The 24,979-nt window shown below is 34.5% G+C and overlaps 1 long non-coding RNA gene across 1 annotated transcript; it reads left to right on the forward strand.

Moving 5' to 3' along the window:
• Positions 1–5,362: 5,362 nt before the first annotated feature.
• LOC118915027 (uncharacterized) lies at positions 5,363–9,501 on the forward strand. Its single transcript, XR_005025851.2, has 3 exons — positions 5,363–5,749; positions 8,395–8,600; positions 8,692–9,501. It is a non-coding gene; the product is annotated as an uncharacterized LOC118915027 (long non-coding RNA).
• Positions 9,502–24,979: the final 15,478 nt, after the last annotated feature.

Below are 24,979 nucleotides of genomic sequence, written 5' to 3' on the forward strand. Positions count from 1 at the left end.
ATTTTCTTTGGGAATATGAAGGGATTACCAAAAGATTTTTCCACAGGGTGGTTGTGTACTTCTAAATTAGACAAGGAATAGGCTGTGTCAAAGCAATAATGTAAAACTAAAGGTAAGATATCATTGAAATGTCTTCTTCATTTCAGAAATTGACATGATATATGAACTAAGTTTTTAAAGCAGTTAAGAGAATGAGAAAGTGTTTAGAGAAAATGAGCAACTTGGAGAAAAGAAGAGTTAGTATGCAAGAAAGATGTTTTGGGAACTATATTTGAAGCTCTCAACCACTAACTATCTTAACATTTATATGCTCTTTATTGGATATTATTCTTCCTAGGAAGTTATATTTCCTTTCTTTAAAATAGAATCTGAGATTTTAAACTGTGCTTTTTGCATTCAATTGCTCTAACCACTTAAAGAGTGTTGGATGGTTTCCTAAGCAGTGCTGTCAAACTGATGGGTAATTTGTTAAAGAAACAAACAAAACATGAGGCAAAAAAAACCAGTGTGAGTTTGGGAAGAGAGACGTGGCATCTTAAGAGACCCTTGTGATGGTCTTAGATCATTGGGTTAATTATTACTTCTCAAAAGTTAATGGTGAGAGCTATCAGTTCAAACTTGTGAGTGAGTGAGGAAAAGGAACACAAATAAACTCAATAGTAATTTGTTTTACAACTATGAGAAAACACTGTTTCCCTAGAATGTAGCCATTGTTACAAGTAGATAGATAACCTTTAGGGACTGTGCCTAGTCAGCATCAGACATTGATAATGAGTGGGCCACACACATTCCTGATTAGCATTACAAAGCAGATACTTTCTAAATGAACACTTCACCTGATTGTTATTAAATATAGGCACACATTTTCTCCTTCCCTCCACCTTCCTTTACTTGCTAAAGATTTGTCATCCATCTTTAAAAATTATACAGAAGACACAAAAGGCCTTTACAGTTTAAATAATAAAGTGTGCATGGGAGATGCAAGTCTAGCTAGCACAGAAGGAAGCCCTGCTGTGTTTTATGCCACATTTATTTATCCCAACTATAAAAGCAGAAATGATCCCCAACGTAGTCTGACAGATAATGGTTGAGATTGCAAAAACTGTGACTAATTGCGTTTACCCAGTTTGGTTAGGCTAATTGAATATCAAGGCAGAATCCCACCCTAGATAGATTTTATAGTTTATTACATTTATAAAATCATAAAATGGTATGTCATCCTCAATTTTCAAAAATAATGGTATTGTTTTTGAAACTGTCAGAACATATTTTCTGACTGTGTATTACATAAACAGGTAAGCAATCTAATATGGTGACCTAAATGTTCCCAGTTTAGTCATTACAAGACTTGGGGGTTCTCCTGTTTGCAAACAGCGAATCATGTGCGTCTTATAACATGTATTCTGATGGTGAGGAATCCATTGTGACAGCAAGTTAAATGCTGGAGATATTTGTTCTATAAAAGGTCTCAGGAGCTTAACTTCATCATGAGGGTTATACATTGTACAGACTTTGATGAAAGTAATATGTTTTCTTCCTCCCAAGATATGAGGAATAATTTTAATTTAATTTGAGAATTCCAAACTGTAGTGGTCATTCTTCTTTTGTTCTCCAAGTTTACAATTAATGAAGTTCAAACAAAACTTCAATCTGGGGGATAAACTGGTTTGGGCTTTTGACTTAATGGATTGATCAGTTTGAAAATTGTCAGTTAATTAGTTTGCGTCCACCTCCCCTTTCCCACCCCTGGCCCCTGATTGAGCTGTTTATCTGAGTAACCTATTAGCCTCATTTTGTATTAGCATAGTCCTGGCGAAGAAGTTTATCCAAACATAGTTGCACTTTAATAAAGCATTTGTTTCTAGGAGCGACCATAAGAGTACTTATCATACTTTTGATATGTATTAGTCAATAAAATGAGTTACTCATTGAAATGTAACCGGATGTTATAGTAGATGGAGTGCAAGCTCCAAAGAGAAAGTAGTGATTTTTCTCTGCTGGTGAGACAGATGCATCCACATTTAGTACCATGCATGCTGTAAGACGCTGGGAAGCAGGCGGCTGGGTGGAACCCTAACTCACATCTCACACAGATGCTTCACTTGCTGTAAGAGCAGGGCTCTGCCGATTAAGCCGTGAGTTTTTGAAGAGATTTTCTTTGTTCTCTTCTGGCCATCTGTAAATCATGGAAGAGCAGGAATGGGTGGCTTTCTACCCTCAGCACCAGGTCACAAATCAAAATATTCCTCCCCCACATATAATTTTGTCCTGGCCCAACTATTATCCATCCTTCAATTGTAGTCTGCATTTTTTTTTTTTATCTTTCAACATATCTTCTGCCTAAAGTGACTTTATTCCAATATTCATTCATCAAAAATTATGAATGACCACCTTTTCATTGAAACTTTTGCTTATCACTTATTCTCATAAACTTAGGAATCCTTAGAATGTTTTGCCTATGTGACTATTATGCAGTTGTTCATACATAACCTTGCTGTAGTTAAAAATATGTGCATAAATTCCATGATAGTCCTTGAAACAAGCGCCACTTAATTCAGTTCCCCAAGAGGGGGGTTAGACTTAGTTACTCTCTTCTAGTGAATAGAGTTCGGCATACATAACGGTGTGTCAATTGCAAGAATAAGTTACAGAGACTTGTGGTTTTATTCCAGGATGTTATTTCTCGTTCTTTCTTGAATCACTCATTCTGGGGGAAAACCATTATCATGAGAACACTCAGGCAACCTTCTTCAGAGAGGCCCACATAGTGAGGGACTGAGAACTGCCAATATCAGTGAGCTTGGAGAGGAACTCTTCCCACAGAACCCTGAGATGTGAATCCAGCCCCAGCTAATAGCCTGGCTGAAACTTCACGAGAGACCCTGAGGCACAACCACCCAGCTAAGCCACCTGAATTCCCAACCCGCAGAAACTGTGAGAGAGAAAATAAATGTTTCCTGTTTTATCTGCCAAATCTGAGATAATTTTCTTGCATCAGTAGATAGCTAATTCAGTTATATTTCCTTACTTTCTCTTTTACTAAATGATGAACTGTTAGAGACAAGAATATCTACTGTTGATATTCTATTTTTAGTCACGGTAATATATACCTATGGCTATAGCAATTAGACAAAACAAAGAAATACAAGGAATCCAGATTGGTAAAGAAGAAGTTAAACTGTCATTATTTGCAGATGACATGATATTGTACATAAAAAACCCTAAAGACTCCACTCCGAACTACTAGAGCTAATATTGGAATTCAGCAAAGTTGCAGGATACAAAATTAACACACAGAAATCTGTGGCTTTCGTATACACTAACAATAAACTAATAGAAAGAGAAATCAGGAAAACAATTCCATTCACAATATCATCAAAAAGAATAAAATACCAAGGAATAAACCTAACCAAGGAAGTGAAAGACCTATATTCTGAAAACTATAAGACACTCTTAAGAGAAATTAAAGTGGTCACTAACAAATGGAAACTCATCCCATGCTCTTGGCTAGGAAGAATTAATATCATCAAAATGGCCATCCTGCCCAAAGCAATATGCAGATTCGATGCAATCCCTATGAAACTACCAACAGCATTCTTCAATGAACTGGAACAAATAGTTCAAAAATTCATATGGAAACACCAAAGACCCCAAATAGCTAAAGCAATCCTGAGAAGGAAGAATAAAGTGGGGGGGGATCTCACTCCCCAACTTCAAGCTCTACTACAAAGCCACAGTAATCAAGACAATTTGGTACTGGCACAAGAACAGAGCCACAGACCAGTGGAATAGAATAGAGACTCCAAACATTAACCAAAACATATATGGTCAACTAATATTCGATAAAGGGGCCATGGACATACAATGGGGAAATGACAGTCTCTTCAACAGATGGTGCTGGCAGAACTGGACAGCTACATGTAAGAGAATGAAACTGGATCACTGTCTAACCCCATACACAAAAGTAAACTCCAGGTGGATCAAAGACCTGAATGTAAGTCTTGAAACCATAAAACTCTTAGAAAAAAACATAGGCAAAAATCTCTTAGACATAAACATGAGTAACATCTTCTTGAACATATCTCCCCGGGCAAGGGAAACAAAAGCAAAATGAACAAATGGGACTATATTAAGCTGAAAAGCTTCTGTACAGCAAAGGACACCATCAATAGAACAAAAAGGTATCCTACAGTATGGGAGAATATATTTATTTGTAAATGACAGATCCGACAAAGAGTTGACATTCAAAATATATAAAGAGCTCACACACCTCAACAAACAAACAAAAAATAATCCAATTAAAAAATGGGCAGAGGAGCTGAATGGACAGTTCTCTAAAGAAGAAATTCAGATGGCCAACAGACACATGAAAAGATGCTCCACATCACTTGTCATCAGAGAAATGCAAATTAAAACCACAATGAGATATCATCTCACACCAGTAAGGATGGCTACCATCCAAAAGACAAACAAAAGCAAATGTTGGTGAGGTTGTGGAGAAAGGAGAACCCTCCTACACTGCTGGTGGGAATGTAAATTAGTTCAACCATTGTGGAAAGCAGTATGGAGGTTCCTCAAAATGCTCAAAATAGAAATACCATTTGACCCAGGAATTCCACTTCTAGGAATTTACCCTAAGAATGCAGCACTCCAGTTTGAAAAAGATAGATGCACCCCTATGTTTATCGCTGCAGTATTTACAATAGCCAAGATATGGAAGCCACCTAAGTGTCCATCAGTAGATGAATAGATAAAGAAGATGTGGTACATATACACAATGGAATATTACTCAGCCATAAGAAAAAACAGATCCTACCATTTGCAACAACATGGATGGAGCTGGAGGGTATTATGCTCAGTTAAATAAGCCAGGCGGAGAAAGACAAGTACCAAATGATTTCACTCATATGTGGAGTATAAGAACAAAAGAAAACTGAAGGAACAAAACAGCAGCAGAATCACAGAACCCAAGAATGGACTAACAGTTACCAAAGGGAAAGAGACTGGGGAGGATGGGTGGGAAGGGAGGGATAAGGGTGTGAAAAAAGAAAGGGGGCCTTACTGTTAACATGTATAGTGTGTGTGTGGGGCACGGGGAGGGCTGTGCATCACAGAGAAGACAAGTAGTGATTTTACAGCATCTTACTATGTTGATGGACAGTGACTGTGAATGGGTATGTGGGGGGGATTCAGTGAGGGGGGGAGCCTAGTGAACATATGTCCTTCATGTAATTGTAGATTAATGATACCAATATATATATATATATACACCTGTGGCTATAAAACAGATCTCAAAAGCTTCACCCAATGAAAGTTTATTTTTTATTGACATCAAATCTAAGATGGGTATCTTTTCTCCAAGCGGTGACCCAGGTGTTTCGGCTCCTGACATCTTTTGGCTCTACTGTTTCCTAGTCACCTCAGAGATGGCTGTTTCTTTCCCTGCACCCGGACAGCTGAGGAGCAGAAAGGGAGCTGGAAGAGGCACCCCGGCCGTTTAATGTTTTGGAATGGAAGAAATCCATTTCACTTTCATTCACACTTCATTCCATTTAGAACTCGATCACATGGATCCCTCTAGTGACACAGGAGACTAAAAAAGATAGTGTTTTTTTTGGTGTTGTTCCCAGGAAGAAGAGAACCAATCCTAGAGAAAATGAGTGGTGTCTGTCACAAGTTCCTAAACTTTATAACCTTTAATTCAGTGCTCTGCAAAATAAGTGCTCTAAAGTATTTGTTGAATGAATGGGTGAGTAAATTAATGACTTATCATAGAATAAAATATTATTTTAAAATTAATTGTGTAAATATTACATTCGATATGAATTCAAGCCAGATCATTGTTGAACATTTGCGATGTGACACACACCATTTTATGCGTTACGGATGCAGCAGTGATCCACACAGAGAAAACCTAATTCTCACATTCTAGTTAGTAGAGATAAAATAAAAAAATAAGTGAAAAAGAATTTCCAATAGTAATGAATGCTCTGAGAAATATAAAATACTTAACAGAATGACTGAGGAAGGGAAGGTGGAAGGCGAACCTCCAGGAGAAGGTAATATTAGAATAGAAACCTGAACATGACAAACCAGCTCTACAAAGATCCAGGGGAGAGCATTCCAGGTTGAAGAGGCAGCAAGAGCAAACGTCTAGAGGAAGGATTTTCCTCCTTAGCTGGCAGACAGGAAAGGATGTCAGATGCTATCTTGCCTGAGGGTTTCAGCCCTGGGCAAGTTCACTGTGGATTCAGTGAGACCAATGAATGACAATGGAATATCCTGGTGGTCAAAGGGCTTATACCCAGTTTCATTCTCCCAGCATTAGAATCACCTCTGCATCCAATAGTCTGCAGGTCTGTAATCCACCTCCGTGTCTGCCTCCACCCAGAGCCCTGGGCAGAGCGCTTTGTTAGTGACTCAGTCAGTAACAGCTTAGTCGCTACGGGTGTGGAAGCAGCAACCTAGCGGTAGGACAATCACATCATCAAGTAGTTTAGGTTCAGGTGAGGATCCCGTCCGTAGGAACTTCAGTTTTCCCCAGAGATACATAGGTAGCCACCAGTTAAAGTAGTATTTTGTAGGCAGTAACAAAGATGTTTGAATTCATTGGAAAGTTTTAAGCAGAAAGAACATAATTTGATAAAGAAAATTGGATTTTTACTGTCTTAGGCTGGGTTCCCTAGAAGCAAAGCATGAGCCCCTTAGGAGTCTCAGGAGAATGGCAGTGAGCGAAGCAAGAATGTGGTCTCAGTGGTCCCTAGCTTTAGTGTGACCCCACAGGGGAGCTCTGGGCACACATTGCACGAGAGTTACTTCCTGAGTTCGGGGGCCAGGCTTTCTTACCCTACTGTCACGGGTACATATACACCTACATGCCACTTCCTGTCATGGACTGTAAGAGGGTAGAGCCTTCGGGAAGGCAACTCCTCTTTATTGTCAGTCAGTTCTTCAGAGGGTAAAAGGGTCAGCTCATATTGTTATCAGCCAATCTTCACAACAGCTGGAAAAGGAGAAGGACATGGGTCAGCAAGAATATCTGCTGCGATCACACTTTGGCCACTGAGTGGAGAACTGACGGTGGTGGTGGTGAAACAGGCAGATGGACAGAAAGAAAACCAGTTAGCCCACTGCTGGATATCACAAATGAGGTGCAAGAGGATGAAACTGGCATTGAACTGAGAAAACGCAGAGCTGAAGAAAAGTAGAGAGATTTAGGATATATTTTGGAAGGAGAGTAATGAGACTCTCTGTAGAAATTGAGAGAATATGGGGATCAAGGATGACTTACCTTAGGTTTTGTATGTAAGACTAGATACTGCCATTTACAGAGAACATTTATGGAGGAATGAGTAAGAAATACTGTACATCTTTCCAATATACCCCAGGATAATTTCTTTTTTAGAAATGCTTCATTTTCATAGATCAGTGGCAGAGAATCAGGTAGAAAGAGTTCAAGGGGAGGAAGAAAAATAAAAGAAAGGATGTGTAGGGCAGAAAGGGAAGGGGTGATTAAATAGATAATAAGATGGGAAACACTAGGTAAGAGAAAGAGAAAGAAAAATATGTATGACAGGAAAGGAAATTAGCGTAAAGGGGTTAAGAAAGAGAGAAAAGTGAAGGATAGCTGTGGGGCACTGGTTCTCAGCATGTGATCTGAGGGCCCCTGTAGAGCCCTGAGACCTTTTCGGGGGTCTTCAACATTTTTCTTTGTCCCACTCCATATCTGTTTAAGGTCAGCGTTTATTCCTAATCTTCAAGCAAACAACATATTGCAACAGACGGAACACAGAAGCAGGTATGAGAAGCCAGTTATTTTCTATCCATCAGGCACTTAAAGAGATTTGTGAAAATGAAAAGCAAATGTCATTCATAATTTTTAGGTAAAACATAGTTGTTTTTCATAAAATGTTTATTTCAATATGTAATTTGTTTTATTTTTTTGAAACAATATTTAAAATTTTTTTCCATTATTTTTTTCTATTATGGGAAATATTCATAGATAACAACCCTCAGTAACAGAAGCTCTCTGAGGTCCTCACTAATTTTTAAGAAGAAAAAGAAGTCAAGTAACCAAAAAGTTTGAGAACCGCTGCTGTAAATATAACAGGTTTTGTGACAAATAGCAATTAATATGCTCCTCTATGGAGCTGTTGTTCACTTGGAAAAAAATATGTTATCATCTGGTTAGATACTAATCGTATTTCAGAGGTTCCATTCTGAAACAAATATCCAAAGTCGCCAAATAAAAATTAAAATACTCGAGTGTGAGCAACATGCCCGCAGTTATGTCAAAACAAAGCCTACTTACTAAATGGAGTCAAGTCAATATAGGAATGTGCCCAAAATAACGTGGCATTCTGTTTCTCTCTCCAATTTTCTTTTTCTTTCTAGTCTACTCCAGTGTTCTGTAATTGATCATGGTAAGGATTTTATAGTGTAAATTTCGTGGAGGATTCAGACATCCAAAATTCATTAGTGATCCAAGGAATGTTCTCAACCAAGGACTTGCTTTTGGGAAGTATTAAACTCATTTGAGACATCCTAAGAAGAAGAGATTTCAACATAATTACATATATGGACAATATATATGGACAAAGGTAAACATGACTCTCACTCCTGGCCCCTATCGTTTTCTCTTTATTGCCCTTTATATTTCTCTTCCACTGTATCATCCTCTGTATTTTCCAGATCTAATTCTGTAGACATCCTTCTGCTCCAGTCATCTCAGCCCTCAGGCGTAAAACCTCCACTGATGTCATTGGCAACCCTGTGCCCACGCTCAGCCCATCTTCGACTGCCCCTCTCAGAATGCATCTCATCTCTGCAGCCAGAAAAATTCCAGTGAGAAGGCAGCCCAGGCCATGGAAGACACCATAGTGAATAATTTGGTTTGCACACCTATTTAATAATTTTTTAAGGCAGCTAGAAATTTTCAAAAATCACACAATTGTGAGTTATTTTGAAATCTCCTGTGATTGGAATTCATTTGCAGTATAGTCCTTGTTGCTCTTCAGACCACCTTTTTTTTTCCATTTAATGTTTTAATATGGACTTCCTTGCTTTGGAATTAGAAGTGGAGAAATTAGAAGTAGAGAAATCCAAGATTTTTTCCCTCCAGGTCAACTCTTAAATATCTTAAAATTGTTCCTTTCCTTTGGTTAAAAATATTCTCTATTCATTCTATGAAGGATAACTGTTAAAGAATTAGAGGAAAGAAAGCAAATTCAAAATAAGGTAAAATATGAAAAAAAATATATGGGCATAGATGTTGTTATGATGTAATATAGAAACAGTAGATGTAACAGGTTATTGAAAAAAATACCTGTCATTTGGTGCTTTAAAAGCAGGTTCTATGAAGTAAATTCTTTTTTTTGTACAACAGATACTGTGGTAAATTTTGACAAGAAATATTCTCATGGATGTGACAGGGAATATTAATTGTGTGGCCATTATCACCATGATCCCTGAAAAATAAAAGCAGTATATAATGCATAAAGATACATAGTGTCAAAAAGATGTCATTGATTCAGATTTGCAAAAGCAGGCATTTCCTCTTCTATTGTACTAATGGAAGTGTTAGATTTCATCTAGTGCAGATGTGCAATGTAAGTGCATAATTAACTTCTACTGAGATCCGTAATCATGGATTGTTTCTAGTTTTAAATTCAGACTGTTTATCAGAAGATGCTTTTTTACATACAATTTTAAGCCACGAGAACTGATTTTTTTCCAGCTTCCTTGAGATATAATTGACTTATAACATTGTGTAAGTTGAAGGTGTACAATGTGATGATTTGATACACAAAAAATATTGTGAAGTGATTAACTCAAAAAGTAATGACCTCACATAGTTATTATTGTCTTTTCCTGTGATGAGAACATTAAAGCTCTATTCTCATGGCAACTTCAAGTAGAAAATACGGTATTGTTAATTAGATCCCACTTACTCATCTTGTAAATGAAAATTTGACCCTTTGACCAACATCTTCCCATTTCTCTCACCCCTCAACCCCCACCCCAGCTCCCTGCAACCACTAATCTACTCTCTTTCTCTATGAGTTCAACTTTTCTGAATATGATTTTTTAATCTGGCAAAAGATTATTTAGAGATTAGAGATAGATTTGTTCAAAAATTTCTTAGACATTTTGATGTTTTAATATGTTTAAATACTTTTGATTTGCTTTACATTAGATAAAAATATTAATTTGGAAAATCAATTATATGGAAGAAATATCAGTTAGACTTACTAAAAGTTATTCTTAATACAAGGATAGGTACATAAGTTTCCATAATAATATTCAATGAAAAATTGCTAGTTAGAGATCTTTTGATCTATATAACATTACTTTATTATAAATAATGCCTTATCTTAGCAAAATCTATTTTAAAATATATTGAATTTCTTCCAGATATCTTCTTTGCTTTATTAGTATTCATAACATATTCTTTTTTCCCCATTTATTTCAGGTCTCATTGTATTTAAATCATCATAAATCCTCAATTAGTGAAAAATTGCATTCCAAAGGATTTACTGAATTTTTGAAAGTATTGGTCCATTTTACTTTAGAAATTAAACTGTAAACTGTTTTATTACATGATAAAGAGAGCTAACAAAGTTAGAACAGTCTACTAAGTAATTTTAAAATAAATTTATATTCATGTCCTCATTCCCACTCTGGAATGTAGTTACATCTCCCTCTTTCTCAGGCACAGCCCCGCTCTGCCCACTGAGGAAATGTAGAAATAGAAGCTCAGCTAGGTGAAGGAACTTCATGCCAAAAATCACACATGCTCAAAATCACACAGCTACTCTAAATTCAAAATCTGCTTTATGGTAAAACAAATTGGATTTCTTCTTGATTTGGGAAATTTAGTGAGAAAATAGATAATTCATTTCATTGTAGATGTAGGATAGAGACCCTTGGAGCCTAGAGGCCATTCATTTTTCTCTGCCACATGGTCCTCTGCACAGCATGGGAATTTGATTTCTTCAACCTAAGAGCATCTGTTGCTGCTACTTATCTTTTACCTCTATATCTTCATTTAAATGCCCCCTCCCCTGATTAGGTCAGACCCACCCAAGATAAACTCTGTTTAAACACAAATTCAACTGAATAGAAACCTTATTTATATCTGAAAATTCCCTGTATCTTTTTCACAGAAAGTAACCTAATTTCTGTGGTGATCTTGGTGTATTTGTTTGTCTCACCCATGATTTAAGGGCATTGATCTTGGTGTATTTGTTTGTCTCAGCCATGATTTAAGGGAAGGGGTTATAAAATGGAGTCCTGCTACAATTTCATCACAGTTAATATTGTGGGTTGTCTTCTCCTTACCTGTTTCAGCTGTTTCCCTGATGTAGCAGTCATACAGTTTGGGAACACTACTTGTCTCCTGGAGTAAGCCCTGATTAGAATAAGGAAATGCCTTTTAAACATTTCTAATGTGATGATAAATGCATAAACATGTTGCACTACAATCTATTGCAGGTAGAGACACACATATTAAGTGTCTAAACCAAAGCATTATTATTTTTGTATTATTTTGTATTATTATCACTGCAGTATTTTCTATTCTGTCCTAGTCTAGTCTAGTCTATTCCACTCCACAGTCAAATGTTAGTTGTACTTCCACAAATTGATATCAGAAACTAATTTATGTGTTACCATGTGAAGTGGAAGAACCCTGGAATAAGCCAATCATGTGACTCTATTCCCTTTCTAGAGACTGTTGCAACAAAGCTAAACATTTTACCCCTCGAAACAAAAGCAGACTAAAAATTCAGAGGGAATGAGTCCCCCACTAGGATAATTAGTGTGGAAATTGGGACATATAAAAGCAAAGAAATCAGCCAGAATCTGAAATACATGAGAAGGTGTGTAAAAACATTTGCAAATATAATGGAACACACATTACAAATTATTTTGTTATCTCACTATGGATGCCCTGGATTTCTAGTAAGCCGTGCCAGCACTGATGGTGTCCCTATTCGTTCTATATACTGCTCTCAACTGAGTAAAAGGAATATTGTGCCTAAAGCCTCATCTCGTTTCGTTTGTTTTATACCACCATGGTTAGGAATATAATGGGAGACTTGGAGGCTGGTGTCATAGTTCTATGTGCACAATGGCAGTACCAGTTGTCTGAATTCAGATTTAGAGTATCAAATTTGTGTGCCATGTGAAGACTAATTGTACAAATGTCAATCTTTTTTTGGTTCATTAAATTATGATACTTAATTAACATCAATGTCAGTGAAAAAAAATCTCCTAAAGCTTTCCTAAAAGCTGTTCATATTCAAATATATGTTGATTGATAGAAGCCTATTGTTTCCTAGTGCCTAGTAATGCTTTTCACTGCATATATTACCTGGAGGATTCACCAAACACGGAGATAGTTGGAACTCTAATGAGAAAATCAGTCCCCGTTTTTAGATGGAAAGCCCAATTTTATGAGCAGAACTAGTGACTCTCTCTATCCATCTATTGAGCATGTATCTACAACTTGATTGATTTCGACACATTTTTTTACCAGCCAGTTATTGGTCACAGAATCCCATGAATAAAAATAAGAATCCATTTGTTGGTTGGCATATCAGAACATGTTAGGAAAGCATGGTTTCAATTTATGAAGTATCATATTGACTTCATTGCTAGGTAAAAAGGAATAATAATAAAAACACAACTATATGATTTATTAGTTTAAATAGACTTAGCCGATATAACTTAAATTAACTCTATAAAATACTTTGCAATTGATGACTAAATAATTGAAACAATTAGGCCAGGAATAGGGCTAGACTTTAAAGAAATCATACTGTTATCAGGTAAGAGTGTTAATGGAAGGATGAATCTAGTCACATCTTTCTTGAGCCTTATTATTGGTTACATAAAATGCATTATTTCTATGACATTTGTAAGTAAAAGTATGATTCTATATTCTTTTGCAGAATAGGAAGAAACATGACATGATGAAATATACTGAACAATGCAGATGGTGGATATCTGTGACAAATATTTCAATGCATATTTGCAGTATTTGAGTTGGATAGGTTAGAGTAATGACAGTGATCTTATAGCAGGGTAGAGTATAAAGGACAGAGAGGCAAATTAAATAAAAATCAAATGTACTCATTAGGAATCACAAAATATTGGGCATGTTTTTATTTAGCTTATAAATACATTGTTTATCAATGCCTTCAGCATGTGGCAAACATGAATTATTTCTATCCCTTTACCCCTAAATGCCTTTAAAGTCATCAAAAAGAATAATGCAGCACTGGAGAATAGGCCTAGAAATAGAAAAAGAAGTAGAGAGAATCACAAACACAGAATCTATGAGCAAGCAATCTAAGTCGTAATGAGAGATGAAAACTATAAGAATGGATTCAAATAAAAGCTACAGTTATAATATAATATTAACCTCCAAACAAAATGTAGTTAAGTATAGAGGCAAGATGCAGTTCCACAAATAGCTGTTCATAATCACATACAATTGGTGTGCCATTATTTTCTATTAAAAAAAAGAGTTAATGAGAATAAAATGCAATATTAAATGTCTGATAGAATTGTTCTCCTAGTTAAGTCTTCAACTGAATTAAGTAAGCATCTCCCTTTCACATTTTCTTTATGTGTCATGTATAGGCTGTTAAAAATGCTTGGCATAATTACAGTCAAAATAGATGTATTTTTGCCTGTTCTGAACATGAAGTTTGGCAGGAAATGAAGAACTCAAACCACAGCCAAAGTATTGAATCCTTGAACTGCTCATGCTAGCAAGAAAAACCTACAGCCTCTTAAGCTAGAAAAATAATTATACTTTTGTAACCTCTTCCCTGTCCAGCACATAATTTATAACAACAGCATCCTGCCACATCAAAAATAATCCTTTACTGGCACTCGACCATAAGCAGTAGTTTAACCTACTGAATATGTTTTGCAGGATCCTCACAGACATCCCCTATATTAGTAAATTTTAAAGACATGGTTAAACCCTTCAGCATTTGTAAAGGGTGACTGTTTCCTCCAAATCGGTTACATTTCACTGACTGTTACACTTGGGCCTTTTTTAATAAGCTTGAAATCTCTATATTTCCAATCCTAGAAAGTCTCAGTTGTGTGGCTGAGGAAACACATAAAGGAATATGTAGCAGACCACCTCTGAGTTTTACATTTAAATCCAGGGTCCATTGTCAGTAGCCAAGTATTATTCCATCTCATGACTATTTTGAACTGCTACAAAAGATTTAGTTGCTCTATGTAATTTCTAGTGAACATGGTGTTTTTATTACTTCAAAGTGAAACTATGTCTGCTTGCAAGGTTAGCTGGGTCTACAAATAAATGGTGAAGAAATGAGGCACACCGAGTCTCGGGTGTATGTGGAAGTCCTAGTTCATTTGGAAAGCTATTACTCTCTTCCATAGTTTCCAAGGATTCTAGAAAGAAACAAATAACGTAACTCAAGATTTTCCACTAGTATATTAGAATTATAAAAAAGTTAGAAATGGATTAAGCTATGAAACTTTAAAGAGAACTATGTTTTACTCTTATTAAAAAAACTACGTGGGACTTCTGGTTCTGGTCATAATGGAGTAGGTGGTACTATCCTTGTTACAGGAGCCTCATTTTATTGTTATAAACAACTATAAATACTGGAGATGTATATAAAGCAATACATATATTCATTTATTTAAAGCAAAATATATATATTTACGCATTAGTCAGCAAATGACAGAAGGCTACAATTCTTGAGGAAAAGAAAACAGCACAAAAGTAAGCCACACAATTACCTTGACTTTCTCTAAGAAACCATTTTCCAAGTTGGATAGGGAGCTTAAGTTGAGAGGAACTGTCTTACTGGATGGGAAAGCAGAGATTACTATTCAGGTTTTCTAAAGGCAGCTAAATTGGGGAGCAGTGTATAAAAAGAAGGGAGCTGCAAAGGCTATGTCTCAAAATTCTGTGTAAGAACTTTCGGCAGATCCTTGGCTAACTGATAAGTTGTATGTATACAAGGCAGGTCTCCGGGAGGCATAGCAGAGCTGAACAGAGCTTTCCAAAGTTGTGAACTGCTGTGGAGATAGAGTTCCAGCCCAACCAGAGTGCAATGACCTGGATGAAGTGGTCAAGCTCTTGGAACCAGGGCTATGCCTAAAAGGTAAGGACAAAATTCAAGTATACCTACTCCAGAAGAAGCTTAACACCAAGCCTTGAGGAAATTTAACTGCCTGTTGGAAAACAAAATAATCTTTAGAGGAATATAACATGACCTAGAGTCTTAACAACAGCCATCGTGCAGTACAACACTATGTACAACCCTACAACACTGCGCATATGAATGAAAAAGAAACAAGTGATAGATATTCAAGAGAGAAGGCTGTCTGTAGTCTCAGATTCAGAAAGAACTTAATGTCAATGATAACAGAATCAATTTCTGTTTTATACAGGTTTAATTGTAAAATTACATCTTAAGTAGTTTTTAGTATCTATGAATAATAAAATGTAAATTTTATAGTAAATAAAACAGAGAAAAAAGATGAACACAATAGACTAGTAGATGGAGTAATTAAAGAGAATTAAATACATTAAAAACAACTGAAGGACACTTTAGAACTGGAAAATACAGTATCTGCAATGAAGAACTCATTTGATAGGTCTCAGTTTTCATCGGAGGTGTCACTACTGTTCAATGGGGGAAGGAAAGTATTTTAAATAAATGGCACTATAGCAAGTACATAAGTATATGGTAAAAACATGAACCTCGACTCTTATTTCACTCCATAAACAAAAACCAATTTGAAATGGATCAAAAACCTAAATGCCAAAGTTAGACCAATAAACTCCTGTAAGCAAACATATGAAAATACCTTTGTACTTTAGAGAATGTAAATATTTTTGAATAATATACAAACAATAGAAAGAAAAAGTATAAATTTGACTATCAAAATAAGAAATTCTGCTCATCCAAAATACCATTAACTTAATAAATTCAAGGGAAATACTGTTAGAACTATTTGCAGAACACATATCTAACAAAGACTTTTATCCAAAGTACATAAACAACTCATACCAAATGGTTTGAAAAGACAACTTTTTTTTTATGCACAGAAGATTTTGAATAGACAGAAAAAGAAATAAAAAATAAAAATGAATATCTGAATTGCCAATCAGATTATTCCTCATCATCGTTCATCATCAGGGAAATGTAAATTAAATTTATAAATTAGAATTAAAATACAATTTAAAACATATTTTCAGTCTGGGTCAACTAAACAGACTGAAAAATGTCAAAGGTTGGCAATGACGTAGAACCACATTAACTTTCATACATCACTGGTGGAAACTTCTAAAGTATAAGTAATTTGTAAAATATTTGGAAGTTTTTTATAAATTGATACAGCAATTCCATTATTAGTTGTGTACCTAATAAAAATAAGCGCATTTTTCCAATTCATGGTCAGTTTATTCACAATAGAGCACTTACTCAAAACAACCAGGTCAAAACTAAAAAACACTAGATTGCATAAATAAGTTGTTGTATATTTATTCAGTGCAATACTATTCAAAAATAAAAAGGGTTGAAATATTGCTACACATAATAGCTTGGATAATGAAAGCACTATAGTTATTGAAATTTTCCAGGTGGTAGGAATAATTTGTGACTCAACTTATTTTAAAGCAAAAAGCAGGGTAGGGGGGCACCCAACTGATTTAGAGATAGAAGTCATAAAAATGATTATCTTTCAAGGGCTAAGAGAAGGAAGGCTGTGTACAATGAAGGAATATTCCAGGATAATGGAAACATTCCATATCTTGATGTGAAGTATGGTTACATGAATATACACAAAATTCATTAACCTGTATACTTAATATTTATATATTTCAGTATATGTCAATTATATTTCCATTTTTAAAATCCACTGGATGGCTTTAACTGTTGCCTAGAACCTGAAAGTAATCTGATTTGCAAATTCATGCAGGTGACTAAAAATATCTAATTTAAGCACAGAGGAAGAAAAAGAACAAGAAGAATGGAAAAATAGAGGGATTTGTAGGACACTCTCAGGTGATGTTATGTATGTAGACCAAAAGAAAAATGGCTGACTTTTCAATGACACTTGACATCTCTACCATGGTAAAGGAAAAAAAAAATGCTGCCCTATTCTTCTACATGTATTTTAAAAATGAAAATGATATATGATGTTTTTTAAAAAAGCTAAGTATGTGTCACCAAGAGACCTGTACTACAAAAAACATTCAGAAAGTTCTCTAGCCTAAAATAACTCTCTAATATAGAAGCGTGGATGTGTGAAATGAATTAGCAGCATAGAATGAATGTATGTGAAAATATGAGAGAAAACTAACTTTAAAACATGAATGTCAATGCTTTATGAGGTTTAAAACACATGAAGAAATAAAATATATGACAATAATACAATAACAAATGAAATTAAACTCTCCTAAGAGTTTTTGCATTGTTTGGGACACAGCAAAAGTAGTATTATACAATAGTAAGTTACGAATGTTTGTTGTAATTTCAATGTAATTAAAAAGAGAATAAAACTAAAGTGTCTAACAAAAAAAATTCTAATAGAAAACAAAAAATTAATTAATGTGAAATTCTTAACACAAAAGAAAGCAGTAATGAAGTAATAAAGGAACAAAAATACCATTGACACACAAAAAAGTAAAATAGTAACACTAAACTCATCACTAAGTTTATTAAGTAATGAAAATTTGAACTAAGCAGTGCTTATGAACATCTGACAGAGGTGCAAAACATACTTACAAAGTGTAGCCTTGTGGTAAGTATTCAAAAGTCCAGCTGCTACAAACAGTTTTTAAAAATTAAAGAAGAAACAGGGATTTTCGAGTCTAGTTTCCCTTCTTGTGTTTATTTGCAATGTTCTAAAATTCATTGTGTAAGCATGCTATATATGTTATCATGAATAACATGTTAATTTGGAAATAGTAGATGGTATTATGAAATACCATTACTCAGAGGATTAACGTATAAATTACTATCCTTTTATAAAGAATACTCTGTATTCATCACCTTTTTTCTTCAACATTTTATCACAGTTTAATAATTTCATTAAGTAAGCACTTGTGTACCAGTAACTACTGTATGTCAGCATACTGCTACTGATTAAGCAACATAAACCACCCTGACTCTGGTGTCCCCTAAAGATGGTGTCTTAGTGGGATACTGATATATATCAGAGTCCATGAATACAAACAATACTGTGTGAAATCAGTCAATATGGATTTTCAGTTAATGGTCCTGTTAGATTAAACCTATGAAACATACTTGAAAACCCTCCCATAGTCCTTCAGCAAAATGATGGTTCAGGTCTCCATCTGCTGACTTGATACCCCTCTAGGGCTCTGTGAATTTTTTTCTTCCTGATTCTTTCATATTCGAGGGTAGAAATTTTTTTTCAAATCATCCCAGAAGGGCAAATTCACAAATTTTGATAATGACACTTTTAAACTTTTGCTGTGTAATAGACAATACTTAATTATTAAATTGTAAAGACAATGATCGTTTTTTGGTCAAAGGAGAGATATTAAGACAATTAAAAGATGATGCAAGCAAAATTTTAAAAAGTAAGATAAGGGAAGCAGGACTTTGCGATGTTTAGAGACCAACTCTTTCTCAGCTTCTAAAATATGAAGAGTTTAGTAAAACATGAGCGGCTTCTAATCTGATAGTATATTACTTCTCATTGCCTCAGCAAAACTATTTTTGAATCTACAAAGCTTTTGCTGCTGTCCTATTCATGGGAAATCTGTCACAGTTCTGCAAATCACTCAAATTTTGTAGGAAATTATAATGCTGAAAATGATCACACAAGGCTCCACTTTAGCTTCAGCCTAGTTCTGTTCTTGGTTATCAGAATATGTTGCAGGTGTTTAATCCTGGAATAAATCCACAAAATTTGGTTCTTATTGCCGATGAAGTAGTCATTCCCTTTCAAAAGTCATCAATCTCATATCAATCATATGATTGTATTTTATATACTCTTTATGGTTACTATATACTAAAAATTCATATTTCCAATTATTTTAAAAGTCAGTATTTTTAATTGTTTGCTGAAATTTTAATAATAAAATATTATGAGTATATTCTAATTCTTAATCAATCTGCCTTGAGCCTGAACCTCACGATTTATTAGGGGATAAAGTAGAGTAGGCAGTTTGAGAGTAAAGAAAAAAATCTACTGAATGAAGTTAGAAATTGCTGCAGAAAAAGGTGAGTGATGGACTTTGGAAATAAGGCACACATATTTTGTGTAACAGCTGCTCTTATTGGCCATTGCTTTACATACATTTTCTTTCTTAGAAAGAAATGCATGCTTTTTAAATGTTTTTTTCGCTAGTAACTACTTCTATCTAAGTTAAAACTTTTTTAAAGAATCATTTGTGGACAAGTATTTTCAAGTTGCTTTTTAGCTAAGGCAAATGCAATTTTTTAAATATCAGAAAAATACTTCTCTAAATACTGCAGCATTATAATAACTTTATAAAATTGCATCAAAATGAGATAATTGACCTAATGGGGCACTGGTAAAATTAACCCTTAGAAGTTAGTATTTGAGATGCTAGAAAATATTGAACATAGATTTATTTCAGAGGGAATGTTTGACTCCTATTCATGTCATGGTCACTATACAAGTTTTGGACTAACTGTATGCATTAGAATTAGATTTAAATTAGGAACATTTCAGTTTGTTATAATTTATGTGTTCTTACATAGACTCTCAGTTATGCACCATAACCAGATTTCTGATTTTACAATCCAGAGACAAAAATTTGCTAAAATTCCCATATGAGATTGGGGTAAAATCAAGCAAATATAGGAGAGTTTTGTTTCTTCTTCTTTCTCACTCTCTCTGAATACAAAATCTAGCCATTTTCTGATAACTCCTGTGGTTGGTCTTATCAGGAACAGACCTATTTTGAAGTTTCCAACATACTCACTTCTGCTCATAAGACATGTTTTCCTAACTGGTCAAGTAATGTTTTGCAGGAAGAAAATTCTGGTACTGACCTTAGCTCAAAACCACAGAGTCAAGATGATCAAGCCTTAGAAATGAATTCTTGAGATCATGCAGGCAAATAAGAAATATCAGATGTTTTAAAGGATTACATCAGTATAGTACAGTTCTTAACGGGGAGGACTTCATAGACAAACCTCCATTTAGTTCATACTTGTGCTATTTGTGACACTTGTGCTAGTTTCACACAGCCTTAATACTTAGATTTTTCAACACTAAAATGAGTTTATTACTTTATGAAGGAATTGAGTGCTTTCAAGCAAAAATAAAAACAAGCAATGGGTGAAAATGAAGTAGGGTGGCGTTGGAATATTAAAATGTATATTTCATAATACTCAAGGATAAGTCAAGCAATAGGCCTGAGGGCTACTGAGAAACAAGAACTTGGAAAGACATTGATGAACCAAGGATATGCTCTGTGATAGCTCTAAATCTGCCTCATTATTTATTCTCCTTGCAGATCGTTTTTTCTGCCTCACTTACATAAGGTGGATTCACATCATGCTCTAATTCTAGTATTAGCACCAGAGTACTCTTCATCTGCAAAATAATCTGACACTTAATAGTTTACTGCTAATAGCCATATTGATCATGTAATTTTGAAACTACTATATATATATATATATATATATATATATATATATATATATATATATATATATATATATATGGGGGGGTGGCTGTATAAGCAGAAAGATATAGACTAGATAGGTAGATGGATAGATTTATTATGAGGAATTAGCTCAAGTGATTATAGAGGCTGAGAATCCTGTTGATCTGCCATCTGCAAACTGGACCCAGGAAAGCTGGTGGCTCAAGTCCAGCCAGAATCTGAAAGCCTGAGAACCAGAGGGGCTGATGGTGTAATCCTAGTTGAGGAACCCGTGAAGACTGATGTACCAACAAAAGCAGACAGACAGCAAGTAGAAGCATGAATTTCTCCTTCCTCCCTGTTTTGTTTTATTCAAGACCCTTGGAACCCCTATGAAAGAGTCAAGTTGACACTTGAAATTAACTGTCAGTGCATTAAGTTATATACTCAGTTGGTAAATTAGGAAGTAATGTCAATAGAATATTGAAAGTGTGAGGTTCATATATGATTTTTCTTAGCCAAAAAAAACCAGAATAGCAGGACTAGAATTATCACCTTGCACAACATTGCTAGAGAGAACCCTGACTCAGGGAAGACAGGATACACAGTGGTTAAGGCAGAAAGTCCTGAGTGTGTATAGAACCAGTCAAAAATAGGTATAGGTACATTCAGAGGTGGGCTGAGGAATGTGCATGGGACACTATCATAATCTGCTGCAGTCATAAATATATTCTTTCTTGGTTCCTTCTAAAACCTTTATATTATTTTTCACATTTAGTACTGCAGTCCATCTTGAATGAAATTTGCATATGGTCTGATATAAATGTCAAAGTTTGTTGTTTTCATATACATGTACAGTTTAGGTAGCATAACTTATTGAAAAGATTGAGTTTTCTCCACGGATCTCAGTATCTCCTTTGTCATAAATTTTCTTGATTTCTATAGGCTTATTTCTAAACACTCTATTCTATTCCATTGTCTATATGTCAATCCTTGTTCCAATTGTACACTGTTTATTTAGTGAGTTGTTACGTTTTCATTTAAAACATAGTTAAAAATTTCCAATTAGCATTCATTCGGAGGTCCCTTGACTATATTTCCCCCTTTGCATTTCCACATAGCTTCTAGAATTATCTTGTCATTTTCCACCCTCTTCGAAAAACCCAACAAGGATTTTTATTACATCAAATATAAAATCTGAGAATTTCCTAACATCTCTACATAAAGTTTTCTACACAAAGTTTCCCCTAACCTACGTTAGACTGACAATATTGTAAATGGTATAATTTTTAAAACTAATTCTTAATTGTCTATTACTGGTATATGTGACTCCAGTTTTTTTATTAACCTCATGTTCAGTCCAGGGAAGTAACTCAGTCCATTAATTCTAACAGTGTGGAAGTGGATTCTTTTGAATTTTCTATAAGAAAAATCATGCTGTCTACACATAAGGAGATTTTTTTTCTGACATCATCAGTAGCATTATTATCAGTTAGATTATTGCCCTGGCTTGGACTTCCAGGAAGATGTATTCCCAGGTCCCAGGAAGCATCCTTGTTTCTCTCTGCAACCCAGAATCTTTCTTTTCACCACTAAATTTGTTGTTTTTTTAAGAAATAGAAGCCCTGTACCAAAATAAGAAAGTTTTATTTTATTTCTAGTTTTCTGTTTGTTTGTTTTTTAAATTATGAATGGGTGTGGGGATGATTATTATAATTCATTTCATTGTTTTGTGTTAACTTAGAAAACTACATTGATTTATTTTAAAAATTTAATCTACCCTGAAGTCCTGGAATAAATATAATATGATTGTTTTTGACATAATGTCTATTTTATTAATTGATGAATTTTTTTTGATAATATTTTCTTCAACATTTTTGTATCTGTTCATGAGAGATGTTGATCTTTTAGGGTTTTGGTATCAAATTATGCTGGACTCATAAAAAGAGCCAGAACATTCCCACTCACGTTTATGGAAAAAGTGATTTATGATTGGCATATTTTAATTATTTATTTATTTTTCAACTGGAGTTATACCTGGAGGGTTATTTTAGTTAGATTCAATTACAATAGGACTAAATAGATTTTTTATTCTATGAATTTTGAACAACTGTATTTTTCTAGAAATTTTACTTAAATTTTCAAATTTTTTTGCATAAAAGCTGCTTGCAAATCCAAATTTCTTTGGTAATATATCCCCACAATAGCTCTGTGAAACAAGTTACCTTAAGGCTTATTGGCCTAAAAACAAAAACATTGTGTTTTGTGCAGTGACTTTGTGTTCAGTGAATACATCAATTCATTAATTTTAGTAGTTAAATGTAGATTTGTTTGTATTTTCTGTGTAAAAATGTGATATCTGCAAATCAGAATTTTGTTTCTGCCTTTCCACTTATCTATTCAATTAATTAATTCACTTATTTATATTGGCTTTTCTTTTTCTGCATGTCAACCTGGCATATTTTTTATAGTTTAAACCACTTTGGGGGGTCACTCATGCTTGTGGGCCCAGCTGTATTAGGCTGGGCAGCTTTGCTGATCTTAACTGGACCCTCGCATATATCTGGGGCCTGGGCTGTGTCTTAAGCCTTCGTCAGCGTTGGTTCACACAGTCTTTCATCTGTTCAGACCAGCTGGGCTAGTTCATCAGGAAAAAGGTGGTGGTGACCCACAGAGAGAGTGGAATCAGGGAAGACCTCTTGAGACTGAGGCTTAGAACTCAGATGCTATCATTTTCCACCACATTATGTTAGCTAAGAAAAGTACAAGACAAGACCCAATTTAAAGGATGTTGAAATAGACAACCTTTCTATAGGGAGAGATGCAATGTCGCATCAACAAAAGCAAAGACAGAGGGAAAAATGGAGATAGAAGGCATTTTTGCAATCAATCTGCCACACTCTTACCTTCTTTGTTTTGCCTTTACCAAAACTATAGTGTTCTCAGTTTTTTTCATAGACATTATTCGTGCCCTTTTTTCTGTTTCTTGGTCAATTTTTGTGTGGGTTTATCAGTCATAAATCTCCTAAAACGAACAGCAAGAATTTGGCTTTGCTGAATTTTTTCTATTTTTATTTTCCTCTTCATTAATTTCTGCCCTTAGCTTTATTGTTTCCTTCTTTTGACTTTTTGGAGATTTTAATTATGTGTTCCAACTTTTTACAGAAACTCTTAAATAATTGACTTTTCAATGCTCTTTATTTCTCCAATACATATGCATTTCAAAATATTTTCTGCTTTGCAAAGTTATCTCTTATTTGTCAGATAATGTACTGATGTGAGTCTCTTTGGTTCCAAATATTTAGAATGGTTATCAATGAATTTTTATTGTTTCTACAAATTTCCATTCTATCAGCAAGAGAGTGTACATGTTTTCAGTTCTTTAAAGTTTGTTGGGATTTATTTTTTATTTTTTATTTTTTTGTGTAGTGGATGATAAATTTTTTTCTGTTTTCATGAGTGCTTGAAAAATAGGTAAATTTAATCATTATTGACTGTAGTTTTCTTTGTAGATCATTAAGTCAATTTTGTTGATTATTTTAAATACTTTAAACTCATACTGATTTTTGCTGTTTATTTGTCCCCTAAAAAGTATTTTCAAATTTCTATCATGATGGTGGGTTTGCTTATTTCTATTTTGCAATCCTATCCATTTTATTTTAAATGATTAGGCATAAACAATTTTGAATAAGAATTGGATATTAGATGATTTTAGGAAATTGTTACTAATTTTCTTAGGTATGATAATAGGATGTTGATGTAGGCAAATATTCTTACTCTTAGAAGGTGCATGATGAGTGATGTAGGGAAAAAGATATCTGACATCTGAGACCTATTATCAAATGTTTTAGGAAATAAGTTTTGCTTTTTATACACGTGTATAATTTTGCAGTGAAAAATTAGCTATTATTGAATCTAGATGTTAGGTTTATGGGTGTTACAGTATGTTTCTTTTAATATTTCTGTATGTTTAAGATTCTCATAAATATTTAAGAATGTTGCCAGACTTTAATTATAATACTTGAAAAACAATCAACATATAATTTAATAAAACCGTTTACTATGCTATTCCCAAATGGGAAAACCATAGCTATTGATCAGAGAGGTTCATTTAGAAGAAACTGTGGCCTGAAAATAGTGATCAAGATGCATTTTGTCAACACAAGCATTGTTAAAGACATTACCAAACTAAGCCCGTTTTTAACAATGGTTCTAATTTAGAAAGGTGTTATTATGTATGATATAAATTATGTAAAAGAGTAGTTCTGAGCAAGGATTATTAAGGAATTTTTCCAGGCATGGCATGTACTTAACTTGACAAGT

Source organism: Manis pentadactyla, chromosome 12, assembly GCF_030020395.1.
Source record: "Manis pentadactyla isolate mManPen7 chromosome 12, mManPen7.hap1, whole genome shotgun sequence".
In the NCBI taxonomy this organism is placed as follows: domain Eukaryota; kingdom Metazoa; phylum Chordata; class Mammalia; order Pholidota; family Manidae; genus Manis; species Manis pentadactyla.